This window comes from Cervus elaphus, chromosome 3 (assembly GCF_910594005.1).
Source record: "Cervus elaphus chromosome 3, mCerEla1.1, whole genome shotgun sequence".
In the NCBI taxonomy this organism is placed as follows: domain Eukaryota; kingdom Metazoa; phylum Chordata; class Mammalia; order Artiodactyla; family Cervidae; genus Cervus; species Cervus elaphus.
In genome coordinates this window covers 14136343-14150480 of record NC_057817.1, presented here as the reverse complement: position 1 = coordinate 14150480, position 14138 = coordinate 14136343, and the positions used below count along the sequence as shown (strand labels likewise).

The 14138-nt window shown below is 36.8% G+C and overlaps 1 long non-coding RNA gene across 1 annotated transcript in view; it reads right to left on the bottom strand.

Moving 5' to 3' along the window:
* The window catches only part of LOC122679785, a 221708-nt gene that overhangs the window by 22794 nt on the left and 184776 nt on the right, over positions 1-14138 (bottom strand). Inside the window, exons 2-3 of the long non-coding RNA XR_006336548.1 lie at positions 8772-8837; positions 8278-8345 (exon numbers count right to left, since the gene is read on the bottom strand). This is a non-coding gene — a long non-coding RNA (uncharacterized LOC122679785). The remainder of the gene's footprint in view (positions 1-8277; positions 8346-8771; positions 8838-14138) is intronic.

Below are 14138 nucleotides of genomic sequence, written 5' to 3'. Positions count from 1 at the left end.
ATCATTACAAAGAGTGAAATAATACCATTTGCAATAACAGGGATGGACCTAGAGATTATCATATTAAGTGAAATAAGTCAAAAAGAGAAAAAAATACCATATTGTGTCACTTATATGTGGATTCTAAAATATGACACAAATGAATATATCTACAAAACAGACTCACAGACATGGAGAACAGATTTGTGGTTGCCAAGAGTAGGGCCTGGGGTAGAATTGATTGGGAATTTAGGATTAACAGATACAACCTATTATTTATAGGATGGATAAACAAAGTTCAACTGTAATATTCAACATCTTGTGATAAACATAAGGAAAAAGAATATGAAATATGTATGTGTATATTTATTAATATATATATGTGTGTATAACTCAGTCACTTTGTTACACAGCAAAAATTAACATTTTAAATCAATGTTATACTTCAGTAAAATGAAAACATTTTAAGGAGGCTTCCCTAACTAGAAATCCAGAGGCCACTACTCCAGGGATTTTGCAATGGTTTACCACCACCTTCAAGAACCTGACTTGTCTCTGTGTCTCTACTCTGCACCGACCAGTATGTTGGCTTTCGTGTTCACACTGCTCCTTGACGGCTATAAGATGGCACTGCTCCTCTGTCTCATCTCCACATTGTACACAGAAGGAGCAAGACAGAGAGAGACGCTTTCAATATAGGAAAGGGAAAACACTTTTTTAACAACTCTAAGACACACTTCATTAACCAAAATCGTCACATAACTGTACCCGAAAGAAAGGAAAGCCCTGTATTTACATCTCAGCAGACTGCTACTCCAAGCTACTTCCTTTAGTAAGGAAAAGAGTAGGTCGTGCTCATGGTAGGCAATTCACAGGCTCCAAAAAAAAAACAGAAGTCTGCTCCAAGAACTACCAGAAGAGGTAGCACTTATGAAGCATATTGGAGAGGAGTGGCCCAAGAGACCATGAGCGTCTTCAGATAATGATATCCAAATCAAACAAGTAGGAAGTAAGCAGCAGTGTGTGTATGTGGGGCGGGGGGAGGAGTTCATGTACAAGAGAAATGACGAAAATAGATGAAGATACTCTGAAAACATCAGCTCCTTGTTGTCTTGCTTGCTTTATTTAACTTGCACATGAATTGCTCTTCACTTTGAAAACTCCTCTTTTGTCTCTATATTATGGGCTTCCCCTGTGGCTCAGCTGGTAAAGAGTCTGCCTGCAATGCAGGAGGCCTGGGTTCCATCCCTGGGTTGGGAAGATTCCCCTGGAGAAGGGAAAGGCTGTCCACTCCAGTATTCTGGCCTGAAGAATTCCATGGACTGTATAGTCCATGGGGTCACAAAGAGTTGGACACGACTGAGCGACTTTCGCTTTCACTTATCTCTATTTTATAAATCCAGCATATTTTCAGGTTCTGTTCCACTTGTTTCTTTATCTATGATGAAGTTGACTTATCCAATGTCTTAGTGAACTAAATATATTTAATCATGTGGGTCCTCAGAATTGCTTCTTATACCTTTGAAACACTTTGATAATTTATTTCTATCATCTGATCTTGAAAATAAGAGCAGAGTGGAAAATGTGGAGCCTCTTAGGACTAAAACACATGTCCATCCTGATGCTGAGAAGGTAACTGAGATTGAGACAGACATGACTTTTATCTGAAAAGCGCTGCCTCCCGCAAGGGAGCTTGCTTTCAGCGCTTCATGTGGGCTGTAAATACTCCCTCTATCCTGGATCCATTTCTAGATCTCTACAGTGCCAACTCAGCTACAAGGGTCTTCATGGAATCACAGACTGGCTTCTCCCTTGACCTAATACTTCTTTCTTCACCTGACTCCCAGGAGTTTACCCTGAGAGTACTCTCCGTGAACTTCCTAACCATTACTCTTCACCTCAGACTCTGCTTTCTGGGGAACACGTAAGTATTTCATTGATCTTAAAAATATATACTAGTCTCTTCCTTCATTCATCTAATACATATATGCATCTCTGTCAGGCAAAATTATTTTGCAATAAGGAAAGAATAACACAAATGACATCTCTATCTTGTGATTTTTTTTTTAAGTAGAGGCATACAGACAGTAAATAAAATATGGCTGTACCGTCTGTCTAGATTGTCAGGCAATGAGACACACTTTGGATGCCATTGCTGTGAGCTGAGATAATATTAGGTAGCCAAGTATAAAAGTTATATAGGCAATTGGATAAACAAATCTGGAGTTCAGGGTGAGATCTTTATTGATGTGTATTTGAGAGTCAGCAGCACACAGATGGGATTTAAAACCAAAAGAGTAAATATTAATAGATGTCTGAATATTGAGTCTTGGGTCATCATCATCTGCAGAGAATAGGGAGATGAAGAAGAATCAGCAAGAGAGACTCAGAAGAGTGACTAGTGAAATAGAAAGAGAACCAAGACAGAGTCTTTGGTCTAGAAGGCAAGTGTAAAGACTGACAGGTGAGTGGAATATAAAAACATATATGGATGAAGAGCAAGGTGGTAAAATGGATTAGAAATAATCATGAAATTATTATTCTCTGATAGTAAGCAGTTGGAGAAAGGGAGAGTAAGTGGAACTGGAAAGATGTGAGAAATAATGTGAGAAATAAATTGATGAATCTTAAATTTGGATTGAATTTTGGATAAGAGGGTGAGAAATGAGTTAAGCCTTAATTGCTTTTATGTGTTCTGCTTCGCATACCCTTTTGGTCAACCTGGGTAGGTGATGAGTACTTGTAGAATCTCCCTCTTCAAACAGTTCTACCTCTAACTTTCCCATTTTGGTTAATGATTTATTTGCCACAAAACACTCATTAATAAAAATGGGAGAATTGGAGGTACAGCTATTCTTTCATTATGCCATACCACCTTTAAATCAGAATGTGAGTCTGTATATTCTCCAGAGGAAGAGATGGTATTCATTTGGATACATCAGGAAGGGGTCAGGAATTAAGAAAATGTTCCTAAGTTACCACAGCTGTGTTTACACTTACCTTTGCATTTTTCTATTAAAATGTTTAATCAATTCTATACTAAACTTTAAATAAACCTTTGAAATATCATACTTGTGGCTTCTTAAATTTTTCTATCAAGACATTGAGACATCAAAGGAATGTGAGAGGGTAAACCCAGGACCCACTACAAGTATCAAACTTGTTTCAAGTCAATGTTTGGTTTTGAAAAATGCATATATTCTTTCATCTTTATGACTATAAGTATAAAATTTTGCTTTTAAAAAATGAACATATCTCTAGCAAGATGTATTATGCTTCGCCTTGGTGTCTCATATGCCTTGCTAGCTCTCTCTCTCTCTCTCCGCTTTAAGCTCTTTATTTTATATTGGTGTACAGCTGATTAATAATATTGTGATAGTTTCAGATGGACAGCAAAGGGACTCAGCCATACATATACATATATCCATTCTCCTGCAAACTCCCCTTCCATCCAGGCTTCTATATAACATTGAGCAGAGTTCCCTGTGCTATAAGCAGGACCTTATTGGTTATCCACTTTAAATATAGCAATGTGTACATGTTGGTCTCAAATTTCCTGTTTCCCTTCCCCTCTGGCAACCATAAACTCATTTGCAACAGCCAAGACCTGGAAGCAACCTAAAAGGCCATCAACAGAGGAATGGATAAAGACAATGTGGTACATATATACAATGGAATATTATTCAGCCATTTAAGAGAAAGAAATAATTTACCAAACAGAAACAGACTCACAAGCTGCTGCTGCTGCTGCTGCTAAGTCGCTTCAGTCGTGTCCGACTCTGTGCGACCCCATAGATGGCAGCCCACCAGGCTCCCCCGTCCCTGGGATTCTCCAGGCAAGAACACTGGAGTGGGTTGCCATTTCCTTCTCCAATGCAGGAAAGTGAAAAGTGAAAGGACTCACAAGCTAGCTCCCTTTTAATGCAAGAGTTACATTTTCCATAACTGGAAGAAAACCCAGTTGAGTAACCAGTCAGAGAGCCTTGCAAAGTTCAAGGTATTAGAAGTTGATTACAATTCAAATGAGCTTATCTGTCAGTGATCAAGAGTCCATTGTTGTCATCTGAGTTTGGGCTGTATTAATAATTAAAATTAGTTTAATTGGGAAGCAAATTAAGTTTCCTCAGAAAATGATCCACACAGTTTAAATAACATGAATTACAAAAGTTGGATTGAGGTTTGAATAAAACATTTATCTGTGATATTTTGATCTCTTTCTGTGTGGGGCAGGAAGCATGACACACTTGTATTTTATCCCCTCTTAACACTCCTTAAAAAAATTCTCATCCTGAATGGAAAAAAAGTTCTCAGCAAAAGGAGTTTATTTTGTTTCTGTCTGAGTTTTGAGGGAGATGTCTAGTTGTGTTTATTGTTTCTAAAAGTTTTGGCAGAACAAAGAAAAGCATTTCTGCTTATGAAAACCATAGTAGAAATTTGAATTAATACAAAGAGAATGAGAGCAAGTTTAGGCCATTCCTTTGAAGCTGGCTAGGCGATTCAAAGTCATAGGGCAGGGCATCAAAGAACCATTGCCCAGGAAGGCCTCTCTCCACCCCACATCAAGCTCTGATATATTTGGGATAAATTGTGTATCTAGTCCAACAGGCTTAAAATGTTTTATTTCAGATTGGCTGAGGTTGGAGTTATTGTCCTTTTTATGACTTCAACATCATTTGTCTTTGTGTCTTTTTCCTCCCTGGTTGCCCTAGCTGATCTTTTCCAAATCCCCTCCACATAAATGTATCCTTCTCCAAGTATCTTCCCTCTCATTTCTACTACCTCTGCCTTCTGATATTTTTTCTGTCACTGATCTAACTCACAGAATGATATGCACACATTATCATATACACAGCCTCCCACACACCACTGTGTTGGTAAATTTGACACAGCAATCCATCAAAAAAAGCAAGAAGAAAAGCAGCATATATTTTTTTAGCTTTAAAAGATGATGTGTTCAAGAAAACAGTCTGTAAATCTGTGTTCTGTCAAGTGTTCTAATCCACTCGGCATTTTATATTAACTGTGTATATTAAAATTGGGTAATGAAAATTACAACAGATACAAAACTTCTTCTGACCTTCCCTTCAGATTCTAAGGCCCCTCATAGAGGGATATAACATAAAAAGGTCAGAGAAAAATTCCTAGAGGGAGTGATGTGTGAACTCAAATTTGTAGGATGAGTAGAAAATATCTAGTTAAGGGTAGAAGGCGGCAGAAAATACCTAGTTAAGAGTAGGGAAAAGGAGCAATAGTGAGTATGAAGGGTGGGAAGAGGCCCAGTGGGGCTGCATGAGGAAGTTGGCAGACAAGGAAGGCAGAGCAGAGCTACAGGTTGCATCACACAGGGTGTTAAGGCCAAGGTGAGAATCCTGCTTTTTCTCCTGAAAGCAACATGCATCATTAAAGGGTAGTTAGCAGATGAGGAACATGATCAGGAATGGATTCTGACAGATCACTCTGCAATAAAGTATGGACAACTGATTAAAGAAAAGTTCAGAGGAGTTTGGGGAAATTAGTTTATAGGCTATTGAGAATCCCAAGATTGCAATAAGTACAGAAGGAAATGTTGTGTTGGCCATGCACATGAAAAAATAATATGAGGAATATTTAGGAAATGTGACTGACAGGACTTAGTAATGCTTCAGTTATGGAAGATGAGGAAGAATGCTATGTCCAAGATGAGCTTTGTTATTTCCTTGTAAAAATAAAAGGATTAGAGTGCCATTCACAGAGATCAGGAAAGCTGAGAAAGGAAGAGAACTGTGGGAGAATACTATGAGTTTATTATTTTTCATATCTTCTGTTTGAGATGCTTTATAGGTTGCCAGGAAGGGGTATCAGAGAAGGGGCCAGGTAAGTGCATCTGTTCTCTCTGTATAGCTAATAATGATTGAAGTCATAAAAGTGAATAAAAACATAAGAGATGAGAATAGGATTCTACCACTAAGTGTAACTTCAGAACTTAATGGCCTATAGTAATGAGCCTGAGAACAAACACAGTGAGGTAGGAAGAAAACCAAAGGGTGCTATTGCAAGAAATTCAAAAGATGAGAATTTTGCAATTCAAGAAAGTAGACGATAGAGCTGAATGTTACTGAGAAGCACAGTAAGAAGGGTATAAAAAATATTCTTTGAATTTAGAGACAGGAATGTGATTACTGATCTTATCAGTAGCTATTTTGATATAGACATGCTTGATGCCAGATCAGTTTGAGAAGTAAAAGATAATAAAGGAATGCAGCTATCATATACATCTTTTTTGAGAAAATTGTATTAGGATGTTCTTCCTCTATATTTTGGTGAAATGACACAAAAACTCATACCCAGATCAGAAACATGAGTGTTAAGCTAGATTGATACTTCTAATTTACTATTCTACTCTAAGAACAAACTTTGCAGATTTCAAAGCAAACGTAAAGACTTTCATAGCAAGCAGCATCTTAGACTAGAAGGAATTTAAGCCATGGATCTGAATCCCAAATTTATCAGTGACTAACTCTAAACTCTGAATAAGCTACTAAGCATCTCTAAGCCCTTATTACCTCATTATAAAATACCATGAATAAAATCTTTTGCAGAGAGCTTTTTTACAAATTAGATTACTGTAAAGTGCTTATAAAATGATAGCCATTTTAAATACTAAGACTAGACATCCTTTATCTTTGTCTCCTTTTCTTTCCCCTATCAATACTTATGTTTGGGTTTTTATCAGCTTTTGCCCAAATACTTCACTTTTTTTCCTAACTAGCCTTTCTTCTCTTCCAGACTGTTGCCAAGATGAACTTTCTAAAAGGTGAGTATATTCATATTGCAGAATATGAACCTTGAAATGTTTCAATAGCTCCCCCCTAGCTTCCAAAATAAAGTTCAGATTTCTTAGACTGTCATTATGTTGTGATACCTGCCCCCAAATCCTAGCTCTGTTTACTGCCATTTCCTCACATGAACACTTCTAATCAAGCCCCCAGAACTTCTTGCCATTCTCAAACACATAGAGTATATTCTTCACATTATCACAGAGGGTGTCCCCACTGTTCAAAGAGCTCTTCTTTCTGTCCCCTCTTCAAAACTAAACTGAATCTTCACTGTAGTGATTTTCCTAAATCGGATTGGCATGGGTTTTCCCTATGCTCCAATAACATCTGTGTATTTTCTTCTCTTACATAGTGGGTTAAGGCATAGACATTGGCATAGATTGCCCTTGTTCAAATATTGGCTCTGATATTACTTGTATGCCTCGAAGCTAATTACTCTACTCTTTCTGTGACCCACTTTTCTAATCTATAAAATTAGGATCACTTTAAAAGAGTCACCTTTCTGATTTGTTATTAGAAATATGAGCTAATACATGTAAAGCATTTAACACTCAAATGTTAGATGTTAATATGAAGGTGGCATGAGAGCTGTTAACACAGAGGTCATGATAGCCTACTATTCTATGAGCGCCTTGGATCAAAGGTCTTCTATTGTTTGCTTTTATAATACCAACATGTCACAATTGTTCCAAAGACTACTGCTGCTCAAGTAATACTGAATAATGAAGTAGATACAATAAAAAATAAATTTCAGAACATTGCATCTGAGATCTGAAAGTGCCAATATGAAACAAGGATTAGTATGGACACAGAAAAATCTCTCCTAATAAATTAAGGAAAAGTATCGTTCTAGGGTGGCCATATGTTTATATCCCACAATTTACTGTTTGCTGAAGAAATGAACTATAGTAAATATTAGTAATAAACATTCCTTGAAGAGATACAAATTACACGTTATGGGAATTTGAATATGTCTTAATTGTAAATGTACTTTTTATTAACAGAGTAAATAATCATTTCTTAAAGCATCAGTTATTCCTATAAACTAGGTATATTTTAATAAAAAATACTAATTTCTATTTTTAAAAGATATTCTATTACAGTATTAAATTTTGTAGTGTGGTCTTATGAAATATTAAGGTGTTAATTAAGCATATTATGAATAGCCCAAAATACGGTATACATTGTGGTCAATAATATCAGTGTACTTACTGTTATAAGAATAAATAGAATAAAAAATACATTTGTTTGGTTTCCTAACTTATTTTATATAATCTGAATTCAGCCCAGCAGCTAAGAACATATTCTCTAATTTCCAGTTAATCAATTTCAACAATCTGCCACTCTTCACAACAAGGTCGGTTCTCAGAAATCAGAATTATTTTCCTTACAAATTACAAGAATAATTCATAAGTGACCGTCTTAGAAGATTTTTGCTTCCTCCAAATAAAACAAACTATTAAGTGACCATGAGCAAACTTACCTGTGTAAAGCATAGTAAATACTTCTCAGTTCCTCCTTTATAACTGTCTTTTGTCATTCTAGAAAATTCTGCAAAGGAACAACATGGTTCCAAAGTTTTTCATTTGAGAGAAGAGAATCATGATCCACACAGAACAGTAACACAAACATTTTTTTAAATGGTCAGTTATCAATATAGAATCTGAGGCCACTTAAAACCTTTTGAAGATCATTTTTCTCCAAATAATTTTTCTATTCTAATACTACCTATAACCTGGTTGACATGGACTCTTGCTTCAAAATCATAATCCACTGAGAAAAGAAAAGTCTTGACCTCCTTACCTTGTTCATGGCCAAGTCCTGGTATTTTCTTTACTCTTGAGTTCCTGAACCTTCTAATCAACTTCATTTTTTATCACTCACTTCACGTACTATTAGTTGTTCTATATCAGCTTTCATATCTAACAATAAACATTACTACCCTGGTAATGACCAAAATTCCCAAATATGACTCACCTTGCTCCTTGGAACTGTGCCTGCTGTGGTCACTTATCTAGCAAGCAGCCTTGCAGAACTTCAGCCCTGGGAATAAAGATCAGATAATTTTAAAAAACAGGGAATAGAGTTTTGAATATTCATATGTTTCTGGACAAAAATATATTAAATTAACTTTCTCCAAGTTTGAAATATGCTGATTTTAGCGTTAATACCAAAATGCAAGTTTAGATTTTAATATTCACCTTGGGTATCAAAATGCATATTTAAAAAAAATAACTTGCAGGAATTTGAAAAATTAAGAATTCTAAGGTATGATCTAAGGCTACATAAATATAAAAATAGATATTCCACCTATATATTCATCAAATACAGAACCTGAGCAAAGGAAATATTAAAACTGAAAAATTAGACACAAAAAGTATTTGAAAAAGTATTCAAATCAGTGTTTCAGCTCTGCTAAGCTGAGCCAGCTAGACCTAGCCTTTATGGGTATGTGGCTTCAAATTATACTCCATAATATTCACCAAGTGTTTTATATTTCTGAATAGGAAAAAATAACCATATAAGTCACTTTAAAATGTGTGTTCTTTACTAACCAGGAACAAAAGCTATTCTTGGTTAGAAGCATGGATAGTGGAAGCATGTATATTAATATAAATAATTCTGTTCTAAAATATAAAATTATTCATATTTTATCATAATAGGTATAATGTGAGAAAATTTATCCTGATTCCATTTTTCACAATGTTAATCTAAAACTATTATATTAGTAATAATAACATTAATTATTCACTTCTAATGCATATTTTTATCCCAAGAAAATTCTGCAGTATCTTATTACAATATTTTGAACTTTACTCAAGCACCCACTGAATTTTGAATACATAGTCTAAGTATGCCATGGACATATACAACTGTTTACAGTCAAAAATGATAAGAACTCACAGGAAACATGGTTTAGGGAGTGTGATATTTCAGTTATTTTTCAATTAATACTAATGGAGTAATACTAATCACTCAAACTAGTGATTTGAGTAAATCACATAATTATTAATATTAAGCATGTTCATTGTTTCCAACTCAAAATCACCTTATGATTTTAAAAGAATCATCAAAATCTTTTCCTGAATTAGTTAAATTTTGACATCAGCAGAAGTAAGACCACGGCAGCCAAAATGGATTGAGATTACCTGCTTATTTTTACAGGCAGAACCAGATTCCATTTCTGGGATAATGTGGTCTTTAAATTTAGATACTGGAATATATTTAAGAACCAAACTGGTTCAATAAAATATTATAGGCCAGGTGTACATTTTTATCTTCTGTCAAGGAGCTCTTTATCTATTTGTATGATGAAAACAGTGGTTAACACATTATAAGTAGAGACCTATCATTTTCCATTGTTCTTGAGCCTAATGCTTTAGGGTAACTTGTAGCCAAAGAGAGAAAGCCAGAGGATAAGCAAAGAAAGACCAAGGAGAGATATATGTTATATGTTACATATTAACATAATATATATGTTATAAATATAATCACAGTGACTGAAATTGAAAAGCAGTAAACACTCCAGCAGAGGAAACTCAAAATAACAACTCACCTCTAACTACAGCTATTTTCTTATAAAAAGTTTAGTTTGAACAATATGAAACATGCTCTGACTAAAATAAAGCAGGATGTGATGAACTTGATTCTCAGACCAACACAAGTTCTATTATCAACTCTGACTATATTTTGTCAGACAGATTATTAAATATGAAAGAGTTTCAGTCCCCTTCATCTGACCAATAAGAATAAAGTTGCCTGAAGATATAGGAGAAGATTAATATGAAGGTATTTAGCCTAAATCTGGCAGCAACTTGGTATTTTACGACTGTAACTTTTTACCATTAGTCAATCCTGGCTTAAATATGGGATCTTGGGCATATTTTCATTCATTACACCCTCTGTGTCAACTTCTTTTGTGGTAAATACAAACTAAATAGTAAAAAGTTCCCAAAATCAGATGTGTAAAACACAACTTTATTTTTAACTGCAATTATTGTTAATGAGATCCCCATTCTATGGATATCAAAAGTGTTTAACTCTACCAATTCATGGTAATTAAATTATTTCTGTTTTAATAGTCTCAGAATTTCACCTCTCACACACACCACCACCATCAGCATGCACACACAAACATACACAGGCGTGGTTCGCCTTAGTTTCTCCCAGAGTCATCACAGTCCTAGGGTGGAGTTATGTGTCATCCCAGCATTAGAAGAGAGGCATCTGGTCCTTATGCCAGTCCCTGGCTCCTCCGGTTCACATGGAAATGTAGTTCATGTTCCTCTGGCCCTCACTACTCTATTACCTTAAAGGACCCAGTTCATGTCTGCTTTCATTGTCAGAACCATGTTATCCATATCCTCTTTGTCCTAAACACAAGTCTTCTTCTGGTACCTTGATCCTGCTAAAAATTCTGAACATTTGCTGGGGACTGGTTGCTCAGAAATATTGGTTATCTTCCCACACTATTCTGGGAGTTCATGGTTTTGTGTAGTTGACCTCATACTGATTTAAAACTCCTTCAATCATGGCTAGTCTAATCCTGGGTGCCAACTGGGCATTGGGTTTTCCCATAAGACTTGCAGAATTCTACATTATACTGTGGGAAGCCAAGCAGCTAGTCTTTTCTTCTCATATCTGGGGGTTTGTCTAGTCTACTCTCTGGGGCTTGGTTGAAAAATAAAGGGATGGGCACTTCCCTGAGAACCATTGTTCCTAAGGTCTAGCTACATTCCTTTGTGATCTCTCTTCCCATAAGCTAATCAGTCTAAACCTCCCTTTCCTACTCTAAGATATCAGTTCTTGGCTCCAGTTCCAGCAGGCACTAGTTCTTCATAATTAAATGGAGCTTCCAAAAGTGAAAGAAAAAGGCACAAATTTCTTACAGTTAAAAGTCCAGTCTTTTTAAAACATCGTCTCCGCCACAGGTTTACAGACATTTAGGGAACCAAGAATTTGACTCCTTGATTGTTTGCCTTTTGTTTTATTCTTATCATCTCTGCTTTGAAGATACAGTTTATAGAAACCCTTCCTGCTCCCTCAGAGGCTGAGCCCATGAGAAAGTAATGGAAAAATATGGTTTCAACATCAAAACTTTGCTCAGGGCACTTGCCACTGCCAAAGATAGTTAGACTAGACTCCAGAGCCTAGTGTTGAATAGCCCACTCACATGTGGCTTTCTGCCTCGGTAGTACTTCACATGGTTCCTTCAAGTTCTTCCCTCCAGGTTTGTATATTCAAATCTGTGGCATCCTAAGCTCAGTTCAAAGTGCTGCCTCTTCCAGGAAGCATCTCTAGTCAACAGAAATAGTAAAGATGGTCTCTTCTTCACTAGAAATTCTTACAGAGTCATATCTGTACCACTGTCATGAAGTAGAAAACTTCTCATTTATATTGGAATATTTCTGTTATATATTTTATTAGTGATATTTTAAGTCCCCAAAATGTATTTCTTCTATCTGAGTCCTATATTTATCACTAGCTAGTGATTGTATCTGAATGAGATATTACATCAGTTTAATTTATAAACTGATCAAACCATTTAGCTTTCTCTAGGGTTTATTATTGGAGAAGGCAATGGCACCCCACTCCAATATTCTTGCCTGGAAAATCCCATGGATGGAGGAGTAGGCTCCATCCTAGGCTGGTAGGCTGCAGTCCATGGGGTCGCGAGGAGTTGGACACCACTGAGCGACTTCACTTTCACTTTTCACTTTCTTGCTTTGGAGAAGGAAATGGCAACCCACACCAGTGTTCTTGCCTGGAGAATCCCAGGGATGGGGGAGCCTAGTGGGCTGACATCTATGGGGTCGCACAGAGTCGGACACGACTGAAGTGACTTAGCAGCAGTAGCAGCAGCAGGGTTTATTAAAATATGTAACATGTATTCTAATATTAAAATACTTAATTACATGTTAGTTTCCTAGCACTGCTGTTGCAGAGTGCCACAGACTGGATGACTTAAAAGAACAGAAATTTATGCTCTCAAAAGATCTGGAGACAAGAGGCCAAAATCAAGGTGTTAGCAAGGCCATACGTCCTCTGAAACCTGTAAGGGAGAAATCCTTCCTTATCTGTTAGTTTCTATTGGTGGCTATTAATCCATAGTGTGGCTGGGCTTGCAACTGCATTACTTTAATCTCTACCTTTGTTGTCACATGGCTTCACCTATATCTGTTCCTGTCCTGATGTGGCTGGCTGTCCTCCTTCTTGTGTGTGTCTGTGTCTGAATTTCTCTCTTTGTATAAGGACACTGGTCATCTGAATCAGGGCCTACCCTAATGACCTGGGGGCTTCCCAGGTGGTGCTCGAGGTAAAAAACCTGTCTGCCAACTCAGGAGATTCGAGTTAGATTCCTGGATCAGGAAGATCCCCTGGAAGAGGGCATGGCCACCCACTTGAGTTTTCTTGCCTGGAGAATTTCATGGACAGAGAAGACTGGCAGACTACAGTCCATAGGGTCACACAGAGTTGTACATGGCTGAAGCACTTAGCAGGCACGCACTAATGACCTGATCTTAATTCTATTACATCTACAAAGACCCTATTTTAAATAAGTTCACATTACATAGGAACTGTGGATTTGGACTTCAACATACCTTTATGGGAATTTAACCCATAATAATAGCTGGTAATGGTTGACAAATAGTAAAATACTTAAAACAGGACTTGTCTTTAGTTCACATGATTAAAGAATCCACCTGCAATGTAGGAGACCTGGGAGGGAAGCCAAGAGATACCTGGAGTAACAGGCAAGTTTGGCCTTGGAGTCAAAATGAAGCAGGTCAAAGGCTAATGGAGTTTTGCAGCACTAAATATGCCAGCAAATTTGGAAAACTCAGCAGTGGCCACAGGTCTGGAAAAGGTCAGTTTTCATTCCAATCCCAAAGAAAGGCAATGCCAAAGAATGTTCAAACTACCACACAATTGCCCTCATTTCACACGCTAGCCAAGTAATGCTCAAAATTCTCCAAGCCAGGCTTCAACAAAATATAAACCAAGAACTTCCAGATGTTCAAGCTGGATTTATAAAAGGGAGAAGAACCAGAGGTCAAATTGCCAAAATCTGTTGAATCATAGAAAAAGCAAGAGAGTTCCAGGAAAAAATCTACTTCTGCTTCATTGACTTAGTAAAGCCTTTGACTGTGTGGATAAAACAAACTGGAAAATTCTTTAAAAAATGGAAATGCCAGACCACCTGACCTGTCTCCTGAAAAACCTGTATGCAGATCAAGAAGCAACAGTTAAAATGGGACATGGAACAACAGACTGGTTCAAAACGGGGAAATGAGTACATCAAGGCTATGTATTGTCACCCTGCTTATTAAACTTAGACGCAGA